This window comes from Podarcis pityusensis (assembly GCF_964106645.2).
Source record: "Podarcis pityusensis genome assembly, chromosome: 11".
Taxonomy (NCBI): Eukaryota; Metazoa; Chordata; class Lepidosauria; order Squamata; family Lacertidae; genus Podarcis; species Podarcis pityusensis.
Genome location: NC_138036.1, coordinates 31,988,377 through 32,001,465, shown reverse-complemented (window position 1 = coordinate 32,001,465; position 13,089 = coordinate 31,988,377).

Genomic DNA, 13,089 nt, shown 5'->3' with positions numbered 1-13,089 from the left:
CTTTGACTAATGTAAGTTTAGTAGCTCTGGATTCTATCACACACATTGTTTCTATGGAATTCTCACTCTTACTCTACATTCCAATAGAGTTCAGATCGTTCCAGACAAGAGTATATTGTGGGTTGGATGCATGCAGACCATTTTTTCACAGCACCTACACTCCATTATTGACAGCAAAATACCAGCTTCTCCCCACCACCACCACCACCCTTTGTTTAATTCTGATTTATACTTTCTTGGAAAGAATCCAGAAAGTCTCTTTTAAAAACTGCCAGTAATTCTTTTGTGATATCTGAACGATGCAGTCTTAAACCCCATCTAAAAGCATCCTCTGTGCATTGTTTTGGATCTCTGAGAAACACATTCCAAGTCTTCTCCTACTCCTCATGGGTTTGGCAAGTATTCTTTGCCTAAGTAAACATGTTTTGGGTGCCCTAGAAATCTTACTGACATCGAAGAGTCTTGTTTCCAGCGTATCGGATTGCCTATCCATTTCACACTTGTGGGGCAGCACACTCAACACAGGTCAGTGTTTCCGATCATGGCTCTGCCTTTATAAAGTATTTACGGTAAGTATTCCATTAGAGTCATCGGGGAAAGCTCCACTCTGTTTTTTGAAAGTACTATAATTGGGCACATGGTGGGGGAGGTAAAAACTTGTACAACTAACCACATTAGTTTAACAGACACACACACAGAGAGAGAGAGAGAGAGAGAGAGAGTGTGAGAGAGAGATGAAGTGAATTTGAATGCTGCTTCTAGAGAAAGCCATATACAGAACTTCAAGGGAATTCTTCTATGAAAGGTCTGCATGCACTTTTAACCTGTCTTTTATTCATCACATTTGTATTCCACACTTTACAGGTAGCTGAGGATGGCAAATATGGGGCTATTCTCTTTTATCCTTTGCCAAGATCCATGTGAAGCAGACTTTGCTGAGAAGCCTCCTAAGGTTGCATGCAGTGCAATCTTATGCCTATTTACTCAGAAGTAAGTTTCACTATGTCTAACGGGGCTTACCTCCTAATGCTACCTTGGTATGTCTTCTTGAGCTGAAAGGTGGTGTATGCTATTGCTATAATTATTATCATTAAAATTATTAGTAATACATGTGTTTAGGATTCCATCCCTCGTGCTGCACCGCTGGTAGTGAAACAATGGTTTGCTTTAGTGTTACATTTGAACCCAGGCTCAGGGTTTGTTTCCCACAAACAAACACAAGCACTAACTTAAGAACAATATTACTTAGAGCTAGTGGTTTATGTGGAGAGAAACAAACCACAAACCCAGGTTCGGATGGAATGCTAAGCAAAACCATGGCTTAGATCCTAGCAGCATGGAAGCAACAAGTGAGCAAAGTACTCATGATTTTTGCATCATGCCTGAGCATGCTGCAGCTTCACCTTCATAGCTTACCGTATATCATTTTAACCATGGTTTAAAGTGAAATTCAAATAAGGCTATTGCTTAAGGTGGTTCAGAATGGATCCTGAAGTTTGAGAGCTACACCAATGCAGATGTTTCCCCAGTGCTGATGATATACTGGAATGGGACCTGTTTCTCTTTCATCTGTTTACCAAATAAACATCTACATAAAGTTATACTAAATTGTGTTTTGTATTAATTGAGGTATGTCAATTAACAAAGCCTCATATTGTAAAAATAAATTATGTGGTAACAGTTTATTGTAAAGGTTCTTGCATTTCCAGTACGAAGAGACATGCTCCATTTATACCGCGTTCAGTTTTTAAAACAGGGAAGTGGTGGTATGGAAATGTTTTTTTCTTTTTTAATTCAATATAGGAGTATGCTGTGGGAAATGGAAAGGGGGAAAAATTCTTAAGAAACTAAGAAATTGTATAAATTATGCAAATGATGCTAAATAATATAAATACCCAGATATTTCTTCCCCAGTAGTGTATCTTTTGAGCAGCACTTGACAATCTAAAAAACAGCCAGAATTAAGGGACTATATAGCTTTCATGAGCACAGATCCAATGTGGATCCAGACCACACACATCCACAGTTATAACCAGCCCAGTGGTCTAGATGCTGAGCCTGTTCAGATATAGAACACATTAAGGACTAGAAAAAAGCATCATTCTTTATGCTGCTGCAGTCCTGACTCTTCCAGTCTTCCACTGCCAGCTGCAGGAAGGAGAGCATGCAAATATTTGAATTTGCTGACAATTTTGCCCTCTCTGCAAAAACAAAACAGAACAGAACAAACACTACCTTAAAGGTCTATTCAGCAGGTGTGAGGCTCCCAGCACTCAAATGATGCTACAATTGCTGGCATCTGGCTATGATCTGACACCAGTTCCTCTCCAGGCTCAGCAACAGCCACTTTTTGAGCTGCACTGCTGAAACAGGGATGAGGTGGCACCATTTCAGCAAGTAGTGCCAATTTGCCATGTCAGGAGGCACAGCAGGCTAGCCAACCTCTAATGCAGCAATATGTATATTATTGACACTGCAGCCGTTAAACTGGACCCAGCACAAATCGAGCCAGAGCTGAATCCTTGAACAGATGGTCACTGCCAGAATGTTCAAAGTAGCCACACTTAAGAAGAGTTGTTATTTGTTTACAACCCAACTTTATTCCGTTGTGGAACCCAAGCTGGTGTACATGAAGTTCCCAGGCAGTCTGCCATGCTGACACCAACCAGACCCAAACCTGTTTCGCTTCAGCAAGGTTGCTGCATCACATGCCTTCAGACCACACCCTGGAATATCCCTCTGTACTTGTGGAAAGAGAGTGTCCTTCTTTTCCAATGAGTTATCATCCACCAACCATCCAGTATACAAAACTACAGGAAAGCTTTTGTGCACAGTCAGAGGCTTCATACTGAATTTTAGAAATTCATGAAGAGCTGAGTGGATGTGGTTATGAATCTTGAATATATGCATACTTCTGTATTCATACAGCTTGATTAAGTCAAAGTGGTTGCTGTTTACCATTGTGAACTTTTTTTGGAATAACTACTGTTAATTACATAATTAAATCTTTTACGCACAGCCATGGTTGCCATATCCCTTGCTCTTCCAAGAGAAGAGCTTAACCAAGCATTCAGCTCTATGTTTAGATGGTCAGTCCAGCCAAGTCATACACCTAGAAAATTCTTTCTTCTCTGGGTATGCCAGAATAATTTATGCAGACAGTAAACAGAATATCTTATTGTCAGGGGTTCAGGAGCAGAGGCAAGGGCAAGGGAGGAAACAGAGAGCGAGGGGGAGGAGGCAGAAGAAAAGATGAGTGATGACGACGACCCGAGATCTCCGAGTCTTTCCAGTGAATCAGAAGATTCACAGAAAGGAGCACCAGTGGCCAGGGCAAGGGGGGAGCCTAGGGGGACACCCCAGGAAGATAGAGCCAGAGGGGACTCAGAGGGGAGCAGTTGGAAATCGGGACCAGCGTCACCGCCAGAGAGCAGGGAAGAGGAAGGGCGCCAGGGATCAAGCGCTGGCAGCTCACAACAGGGGGGAGGGCACGAGTCAGGAGTGGCCACACCTCCATCGGGGAGCGAAGAAACGGTCAGACGGAAGGTGGAAGGTTTGGCGCGCGCGCCAAGTTCAAATGCACAGGAAGGTGGCGCAGTAGGCAGCCCGGAAAGGGAGCCAGGTCCTAAAGCCCGGCGCAAGGAGACAGGAGGGTCCGGGGGGTCGGCGTCAGAAGAATCCCGGAAGGAAGAGACCCCGGGGGGCAGAGGGACCCAGAGAAGAACAGTCAGGCGGAAAAGGTGGAGCAGGGCTAGGATATTAAGTTGGTGTACAAGGGGCGGAGACTCAGACGGAGCTTCGCCGATCTAACCATGAGACGTAGAGTTGCACGCAGCAGATTGAGAATGGAAACTGTAACTCAATAAAGACTTTTATTTAATGATCTCTGGCTAGCGTGATCCTCTGTGAGCTAGGATCTGGAAGCAGCTCTGACAGTAAGCTCCGTCTCCAAATTGTGGGCATCTACAGCCTCGCGGAGAGGAGAGAAAGCGGGTGCCTACTAGCGAGCTCACGAACGGCAGACAACATGACGGCCGAACAGCAGATAGCGGAACTCAGAGAAGCAGTGACACGACTGAATGCCGAGGCTCTTGCATCCAGGAAGAGAGAGGAGGACGCAGCTGCCGCCTACAGGGATCTCCAGGTCAGGTTGGAAGTGCTTACGAAGCAAGGGCAACTGACACCCAAACCGGAGGGGATTGGGTTGGGGAGACGAACAGGCGGTCTGGTCTCTCACTTCGATGGGAATTTGCAACAGTACCCCAACTTTAGAGCAGATGTAATGTGTGCACTGCAACTGCTGAACAACGACTTTAGAGATGAGCAAGAGAAGGTGGGATTCATCATGTCCCATTTGCATGGAGATGCTAAAGCATGGCTGCGCAATTTGTGGAGAGATAAGGATCCGGCGCTCCAAAATGCGGATGCCTTTATTAAAGCGATGGATGGGTGCTTTTTATCAAGCATAGACGTGGATCTTGCTCGGAAGCAGATACATGGACTGAAGCAAGGGAGGGCCAGCGTAAGGCAGTACCATGCCCGCTTTTTCGCTTTGGTCAGTGCCCTGGAATGGGACAGAGATTCGGCTCCAGTAAGAGACCTGTTTTGGGAGGGATTGCACAGCTCGGTTAAAGATGAAATTGCGAGGGGGGAGAGACCCCGGACCACGCAGGAGATCGTTCAGAGGGCGCTGGCGGTGGGGGTGCGGCTGGAAGAACGTCCGTGGAGCAGGGACGAAGGGCGTGGGGGGCGCGAACCAGCCAGGGGCTCCTCCTTCCTTCCCAGAGAAGCAGCGCGTGCGCAATTCACGCCTCCGCCAGGAGGAGGAGCGGAACCTATGGAGGTTGGAGGTGCAAGGGCTCAGTCAGCAGCCAGAGCCCTAGCACCGGCACCAGTGAAAGCGAAGCCTCCTAGAGGGAACAGGAAGTGTTACATCTGCGATGATCCACAGCATATGGCGAAAGAGTGTCCCCAGAGGCTCCACAAGCACACTGCAGCCTCAGCAATGGTAACTGCAGCAACGCAGCAAGGAGAACCACAGCAGGGAAACGACGGAGTCTGGCTGGAGGAAGAGGCACTGGGGCCCAGCCAGACGTGTCTGTGAAGCAGTCCCCAGAGATTTTACAGCCCATGGACCCCCTCCCGCCCAAACCAGTAGTGAAGCTCACCGCATCTCTCCAGCTGCCCAATGGAATCACCATGGACGTGCCAATCACCATTGACTCAGGAAGCAATGCGGACTTTATAGGGCAGGACTTTGTCGACCGGCACGCCATACAGTTGCTGCCTGCCACGCTGCCCCTGCAGGTTGTCACGGTGGATGGCAGGGAGCTGCTAGGGGGGCAAGTGGTGAAGCAGACGCCACCAATGGTGATGCGACTTGGGAATCACAGGGAAATCATCAGCTTCAACGTCACTCAACTATCGGACACGCCCATTGTATTGGGCATGAGTTGGCTGGACAAGCACAGCCCGACGCTGGCTTGGTACCAGAGGCAGCTGACCTTCGGCTCTTCCTTTTGCGCTGAACACTGCATCGTGCCCCGGCAGGAAGGAGAGGAAGAGGAGTCACAGCTGCAGCTAGGCACGCTGCAAGCGGTCCCCCACAAGTACGCAGAATTTTTGGAGGTTTTCTGCGAGAAGGAGGCAGACAGGCTACCCCCCCACAGACCATATGACTGCAAAATTGACCTGCTGCCGGGGGCGGCGCTGCCCAAAGGGAAGCTGTATTCCATGTCTGAGGACGAACTGCAGGAACTCAAAGAGTTCATAGATCATAATTTGGAGCGCGGTTTCATCCGGGAGTCCAAGGCAGCGGGGGGCAGTCCTGTATTCTTTGTTAAGAAGCGGGACACGCCCCAAAAAAGACTTGTAGTGGACTATCGCACCTTGAACAGTGTGACCAAGCCATCGGACTTCCCCATGCCCCGAATCGACGACCTCCTCGCAAAGGTACGCAAGGGCAGCGTGTTCACCAAGTTGGACCTGCAAGGGGCGTACAACCTCATTCGCATGCGGGAAGGAGATGAGTGGAAGACAGCCATGTTCACGCCCCTGGGCACCTACGAATATAGAGTTATGCCGTTTGGATTGCAAAATGGCTCCCACGTTTTTCAAGCTTTCATGCATCACGTGTTGGCGGGGCTCCTCTACAAGACATGCGTCTGTTTCTTGGATGACATCCTGATCTTTTCGGAATCGCAGCAGGAGCATGACAGGCACGTCAAGGAAGTGCTGAGCAGGCTACAGCAACATAGGCTTTACGCCAAGCTGGAGAAGTGCCAATTCGACGTGACGGAGGTGGATTTCCTGGGCTACAAGTTGTCTGACAAGGGGCTCGCCATGGACAGCGCCAAGGTTCGAGCAGTGTTGGATTGGAAAAGCCCACGCAACCGGAAGGAGGTCCAATGGTTTGTCGGCTTCGCGAACTTCTATCGCAAGTTTATCAAAGGCTTTGCCATGCAGACAGCGGCCATCACGGACACGCTCAGCTCCAAGAAGAAGAAGTTCATCTGGACAGAGCAGGCGGAGCAGTCCTTTCAGGCACTCAAGCGTCTCTTCGCGTCGGAAGAGCAGCTGCTTCATGTCAACCCCAGCAGGCCGATGAGGGTGGAGACAGACGCTTCGGACAGAGCCGTGGGAGCAGTCCTGCTGCAGAAAGACCCGCAGGGGGCTTGGAGGCCGGGAGCGTTTTACTCCAGGAAGCTCAGCAAGTCTGAACGGAACTACACCATCTGGGACAGGGAGTTGCTGGCCATTCATGCAGCATTCAAAGCGTGGAGGCACTTCCTGATCGGCGCCAAGCACACGGTGCAGGTCTGCACGGACCACAAGAATCTGGAGCACTGGCGCACGGCACAGTTCCTGAACCAGAGGCAGATACGTTGGGCTGAGTTCTTTGCGAACTTCGACTTCCGAATAGAGTATGTCCCGGGGGACACCAACATCATGGCGGATGCTCTCTCCCGTAAGCCACAGTATCTGGAGGAGGCAACGCCAGCGGCCGCCATGCACATCTTCGCACCGACAGTGTGGGCGTGCGCTGCGGCAACAGTTGACCTGGAGGCGGTGCGACGAGCGTTGCAGGATGACTCCTTCGCGCAAGCAAAGATGGCAGAGGTGCACAGGGGCACGGCAGCGACCGACGAGTTCCAGCTGCGAGATGGATTGCTCATCCGTAAAGGGGCCATCTACGTGCCGGGAGACGAACTTCGCGCCAAGGTACTGCAGCAGCTGCACGACGCGCCCACTGCCGGGCACTTTGGCAAGGAGAAGACGGTGGAATTAGTCGCCAGAGACTTCTGGTGGCCCGGAATGAGAGGGGAAGTCGCGGACTACGTGGCGAGGTGTGACACCTGCCAGAGGGCCAAACCAGTGCACAGACCGCCGGCCGGACTGCTGGAACCGCTGCAAACTCCGTTCGAACCATGGGAGAGAGTGGCCCTGGACTTTGTCACGGATCTGCCCAGCTCGAGGGGCAAGACGGCTGTGCTGGTGGTGGTGGACTTGTTCTCCAAGATGGCACATTTCATTCCGTGTGCGAAGGTGGCCACGGCGGAACAAACCGCCAAACTGTTCATAGACCACGTGTTCAAGGTTCACGGTCTGCCGCGGTCTATTCTGTCCGACCGAGGGCGACAGTTCATCTCGAACTTCTGGCAGAAGCTGATGGGCTTCCTGAACGTCAAGATCAACCTGGCGTCGGCTAGACACCCGCAGACCAACGGGCAAGCGGAGCGAGTCAATGCCATCATGCAGCAGTACCTGAGATGTTATGCGAATCAACAGCCTGCGACGTGGGTGGATTACCTGCCTCTCGCCGAGTTCGCCTACAACAACACGAAGCACGTGTCCACGGGGGTCACGCCGTTCTTCGCCAACAACGGGAGGCACCCCAGAACCTTCCCGGGACTGGAAAGAATGGGGGAGGGGGAGCCGCAGACAGCAGATGCGTTCGCGTCGGAGTTGCAGAAGGTCCACGATCAGCTGCGGCGGCACCTGGAGCTGGCTAAACACGCATACAAGGTACAAGCGGACAAACACAGAAGGGTTGGCGAAGAGATCCATGTGGGAGACTGGGTCTGGTTAGCAGCCCACGCAGTGCCGGCCAGGTCGTTGGCGAAGAAGAAACTAGGGCATAAACAACTGGGGCCCTACCAAGTCGAAGAGCAGGTCAACACGGTGGCTTTCAGGCTGGCGCTTCCGGAGGGTTCCAGGATGCATCCGGTGTTCCACAGATCGGTGCTCACTCCCTACAAGGCACCTCACAGGTTTCAGGAACCAGGAACGGCACCGAGTCCGCTCCGAGAGAGAACCGGGCAAGGGGGAGTGGCACAGGAGGAGCGCATCAACGAAGTCACGGAGATTTTGGACTCCAGATGGGGGGAAGAGGGGGTAGAATACTTTCTCGCCAAGGAGGGCACCCCGGCCAGTGCCAACAGCTGGGTGCCGGGCTACGCTTTAGACGAACCTCTGCTCAAAGAAGAGTTTCATGCCCTCTTCCCACATAGGCCCATGCCAGCAGACTTTTTCGACGACTGGCTTTTCACGCCCACGCTTTCAGCCAGCACGTTCCGGGGGTTCGACTCGGACGAGGAACCGACACGAGACGCCCGTTCCCCGGAGGGGTCACCCTCGGGATCTGCTTCAGAACCCTCGTATTGGTGGGATGATCGACCAGAGGAGCAGTTCCGCAGAAAGTGGCTGGAGGGTCCAGGACGAGCAACGTCTCCAGAAGGAAGCGAGGGAGAGACGGACATGGACGTTTTCAGGGACGACCCGGGTTTCGAGCACGGCGGCACAGAGATGGAAGCGGAGGTGACCGTCGTCGACGAGAGCAGGGAGGAAGAACCGGAAGACTTCAGATGGAGGCCCGCCACGGGGAGCGAACTGTATCCGACATTCGTCCCCCGGACACGGCAGCACCCAGCTCCCGCACCGGAAGGAGGGGAGGGGGGAAGAGGGGGCTTCGAGGGGGGGATGGATGTCAGGGGTTCAGGAGCAGAGGCAAGGGCAAGGGAGGAAACAGAGAGCGAGGGGGAGGAGGCAGAAGAAAAGATGAGTGATGACGACGACCCGAGATCTCCGAGTCTTTCCAGTGAATCAGAAGATTCACAGAAAGGAGCACCAGTGGCCAGGGCAAGGGGGGAGCCTAGGGGGACACCCCAGGAAGATAGAGCCAGAGGGGACTCAGAGGGGAGCAGTTGGAAATCGGGACCAGCGTCACCGCCAGAGAGCAGGGAAGAGGAAGGGCGCCAGGGATCAAGCGCTGGCAGCTCACAACAGGGGGGAGGGCACGAGTCAGGAGTGGCCACACCTCCATCGGGGAGCGAAGAAACGGTCAGACGGAAGGTGGAAGGTTTGGCGCGCGCGCCAAGTTCAAATGCACAGGAAGGTGGCGCAGTAGGCAGCCCGGAAAGGGAGCCAGGTCCTAAAGCCCGGCGCAAGGAGACAGGAGGGTCCGGGGGGTCGGCGTCAGAAGAATCCCGGAAGGAAGAGACCCCGGGGGGCAGAGGGACCCAGAGAAGAACAGTCAGGCGGAAAAGGTGGAGCAGGGCTAGGATATTAAGTTGGTGTACAAGGAGCGGAGACTCAGACGGAGCTTCGCCGATCTAACCATGAGACGTAGAGTTGCACGCAGCAGATTGAGAATGGAAACTGTAACTCAATAAAGACTTTTATTTAATGATCGCTGGCTAGCATGATCCTCTGTGAGCTAGGATCTGGAAGCAGCTCTGACACTTATGAACATACAAAGTGAAAGGGGAACCAAGACATTGTAGCAAAGGAAAATACACCTCAGGGTTCTCTTTTCCTTGTACAACATGACAGGGTCCATTGACCTTGGATTAAAGCAGTCATGAGGAACCTCAGGCCTAGGGGCCAGTGGTAATCTCCAGGCACCTCTCTCAGGCCCTCAGGTCTACCTGCAGGCCATGCCTCTTCCTGAACCACATCACTTCTCTCCAGGGAACAACCCTCTCTAGTCCTGCTCTGCAGCTTCCTCAAGAGATTTCTTCTGGCTGAAATGTGTCCATGAATGAATGGTGATAATGGCTCTTGCTTGCCTGGACAAAGGGAGATGTGTGCATCATCTGAATGTAGCCTACTGTACAGAAATAAGAGTTGCATCCAGTGCTCCACCCATTTTTTGTCTCTGGCCCTGCCCAGCTTTGGTGTGTGGCCCCCCAGAAAGGAATGTGACCCACCAGCTGGGAAGATTTCCCTCCCCTGACAGTAGGAGCAACTCTGGGCTGGTTTACATGTCTTTTTTGGGTGATTAACTCATACCAGGTTGCCTTCGTTGAACATCAAATCACGTTACTTCCTCAAGTAGTGAGTGAGGGTGCCTAGACTGGCTGTGCCAATTTCTACACACAACTGCTGAAAGTTACCAGATCTAACACATGCAATCTCCACACATGGCAAGCATATTTCACATAACCTACCGCAGCCTGCAGATTAAATTTAGACTGAGGGAGATGGAAAGAAGTATTTCAAGGCTTTCTTACTTTCTGTCTGTCATTTCTTTCTTTTGATGGGTGTGATCCAGCCAACATTAAGCACTTTCAAGTCCCATTGATTTCGATGGAAGAGTTAAGTACATGCTTCCTTGTGTAGACTGAATAAGTTGTATAAGCTTGCCCTTGGCAAAAACCATCCAAGCAACTCAGCCAACCAGTAAAACGAAGTAACAGTGCGTCTTTGTCCTCAGTGTTGAAGCAAACGTCCAAAATAACGTACCACTTTCCCCAACATTTTTCTAGGGTGTGTGAGGAAGGTGATTCCCTCTCCCCACCCTTAAACAAAACATTTACACAGAACATTTCTGCAGTTACCTTCAAGAGGAATTTTCTATGACTATTTCAGACCCACTGTGGTAGGAAAAAAGGAGACCAGAAACACTTTCCTTGACATTTTTGGCTGTGATCATCTTGGTTTGGCCAGGCATTTGCAGCTGGTTTTATATGACACACACACACACACACGGCCACACAGCAAAGCCAATTAATCAAAATTTTCTGTTCTCACAATGTGCCTCTCTGTTTCTTCTCCGGGATATCTTAGTAAAGTAAGGCAAGGTGTGAAGCCTGGGAGGCTCTTTACTCCTTTCTTGTCTTTAGTATCTAAAAATGGTTGAGAAGGAGAGAGTGAGAGAGAGAGAGAGACATAGAGGGAGAAATCCTGTAACTTAAAGGAAAACTGCCTCAAATGAAGGGCAGTATAGAAAAGTAAGTAAGTAAGTAAGTACGGTAGGTAAGTAAGTAAGTAAGTAAGTAAGTACAGGAGATGTTGCAGAGGAGGGAACCTTAACATTTACACAGGAAAACACTTCTCTATGTGTCTACAATTCTTTATTTGCTCATGAATTACACTTATGACATATTGGCAGCTTAGTTCCTTCCAGGCCTTTAGCACTTGCACAAGACACTGTTTGTTCTGCAACAGCTAAAGAAGAATCCTGCACCAAGTAAATAGGACAAAGTGCCCTATTTCCCACACATATCTCTTATAATATATTTGCTCATGCCATTGTCAAATCTTAGAATACCTTTGGAAGATTTTCTTGCTTTCCAACAGTGAAGAAAATCTATTGGGCCATTCCCTCCTTTTTCTAAGGCTTTTAAGATGGTGTCCACCGCAGCTTGATATAGCTGGACAGTGACTCACCATCATTATAAGCTTAATGTGTGTCATGTATTTGCTTCATTGCTGTCTTCCGAACCAGCAAAGTCTAGCACAGGTTATGACAGCTATATTTTCAAAGACTCATTCTGAGGTAACGGTGTGGTGGGTTGGGGGGCAACCATTTCTCCACAACTCCAGAACTGAGGCCTACTAAGAACTGAAGCAATGACTGTGGCAAAAATGAGGCAGGAATGTATATGTAGGTTCACAGCCGAGGCTGCAATCCTGTGCAGGCTTTAATGGGAATAAGCACCACTGAATTCAATGGCATTTATTCTAAGGAAACATATTGTGTTGTCAGTCATGTTACAGGTGTGTCACCAGGTATTAAAATGATCACTATATTACCACAAGATTTACAGGAAAGTAATGTACTTAGCACTGGGTCTTGATCCTGACTGGAATGGGGGGGAAAAAAGGAACTCCTCCCACTCCAAAAATGTATTTCTCCAGCTAAGTTGACATCTGAAGCAACATCAGCGATAGAGTAGCCTTCCTCCACCACACTCTTCGTGTTATTAATCTTTGACTCCATCTCAGCTCATTGTAACATTATCCACTGGTTGTGAATTATTGATTTGATTAAAAGGCTATTTAATAAGTTTACTTGGCAGAGAAACTGTTTTGCAGTGCCCTCAGGCAAAGGCTATTAATGCCTGACTCTCCTCTCCACAATCAGATAATTTATACATAACCTTTTAATATTCAGACATAAAGGTTACTGCTTCAGTAAAGCAGCCCCATCTTCTTCGTTTCCATATTTGCATCAGAACTGTGTAGATCCATTCGGAATCAAGTTTTATGCATTAACCATTTTACAGTCCTATGCTGGACAGTACAAAATTCATCATGTTGGTATGAAACCCCTTGGGTTTTGAACTTGCCATTTTCCTTTGTAGTGGTATAAATTATGATTCCAGTCACACAATACGTTTTGACTTTGCTGTTGTTGTAACACATGTATTTCCACTTTTTGAAAATGATGTGCTTTTGTTCCACATTATCTGTGGGGAACAGTAGTAGCTGAGGAACAAAAAAATAATACCCGGGTCTACTTCCATTGGCAGGTTAATGTCAATGTCACAAAAGTGAATTGGAAAGTGGGGGCCCCATGTCCCCTCCTAAATCCGACTGGAGGAGTGCCTCTCCTCTAAATGAAAACAACGTTTCCCTTCCATTATGGCTCCAAACTGCAAGCCGCACCCATTAACAATGTTGTTTTGAAACTTTGGACCCTGGGAGACTCCAGCTGTTGCTGTTCCAAATTCAGTGACTATAGCCCACTTCACTGGACTCTGTGAGAATCAATTCATTTTCATAATAACCAGTGGCAGGCTTTCCCTGAATTCTAAAAGGGAGATAAATGCCTCTCGGCAAGTAGGTGTTATGAGTAAACAGTTA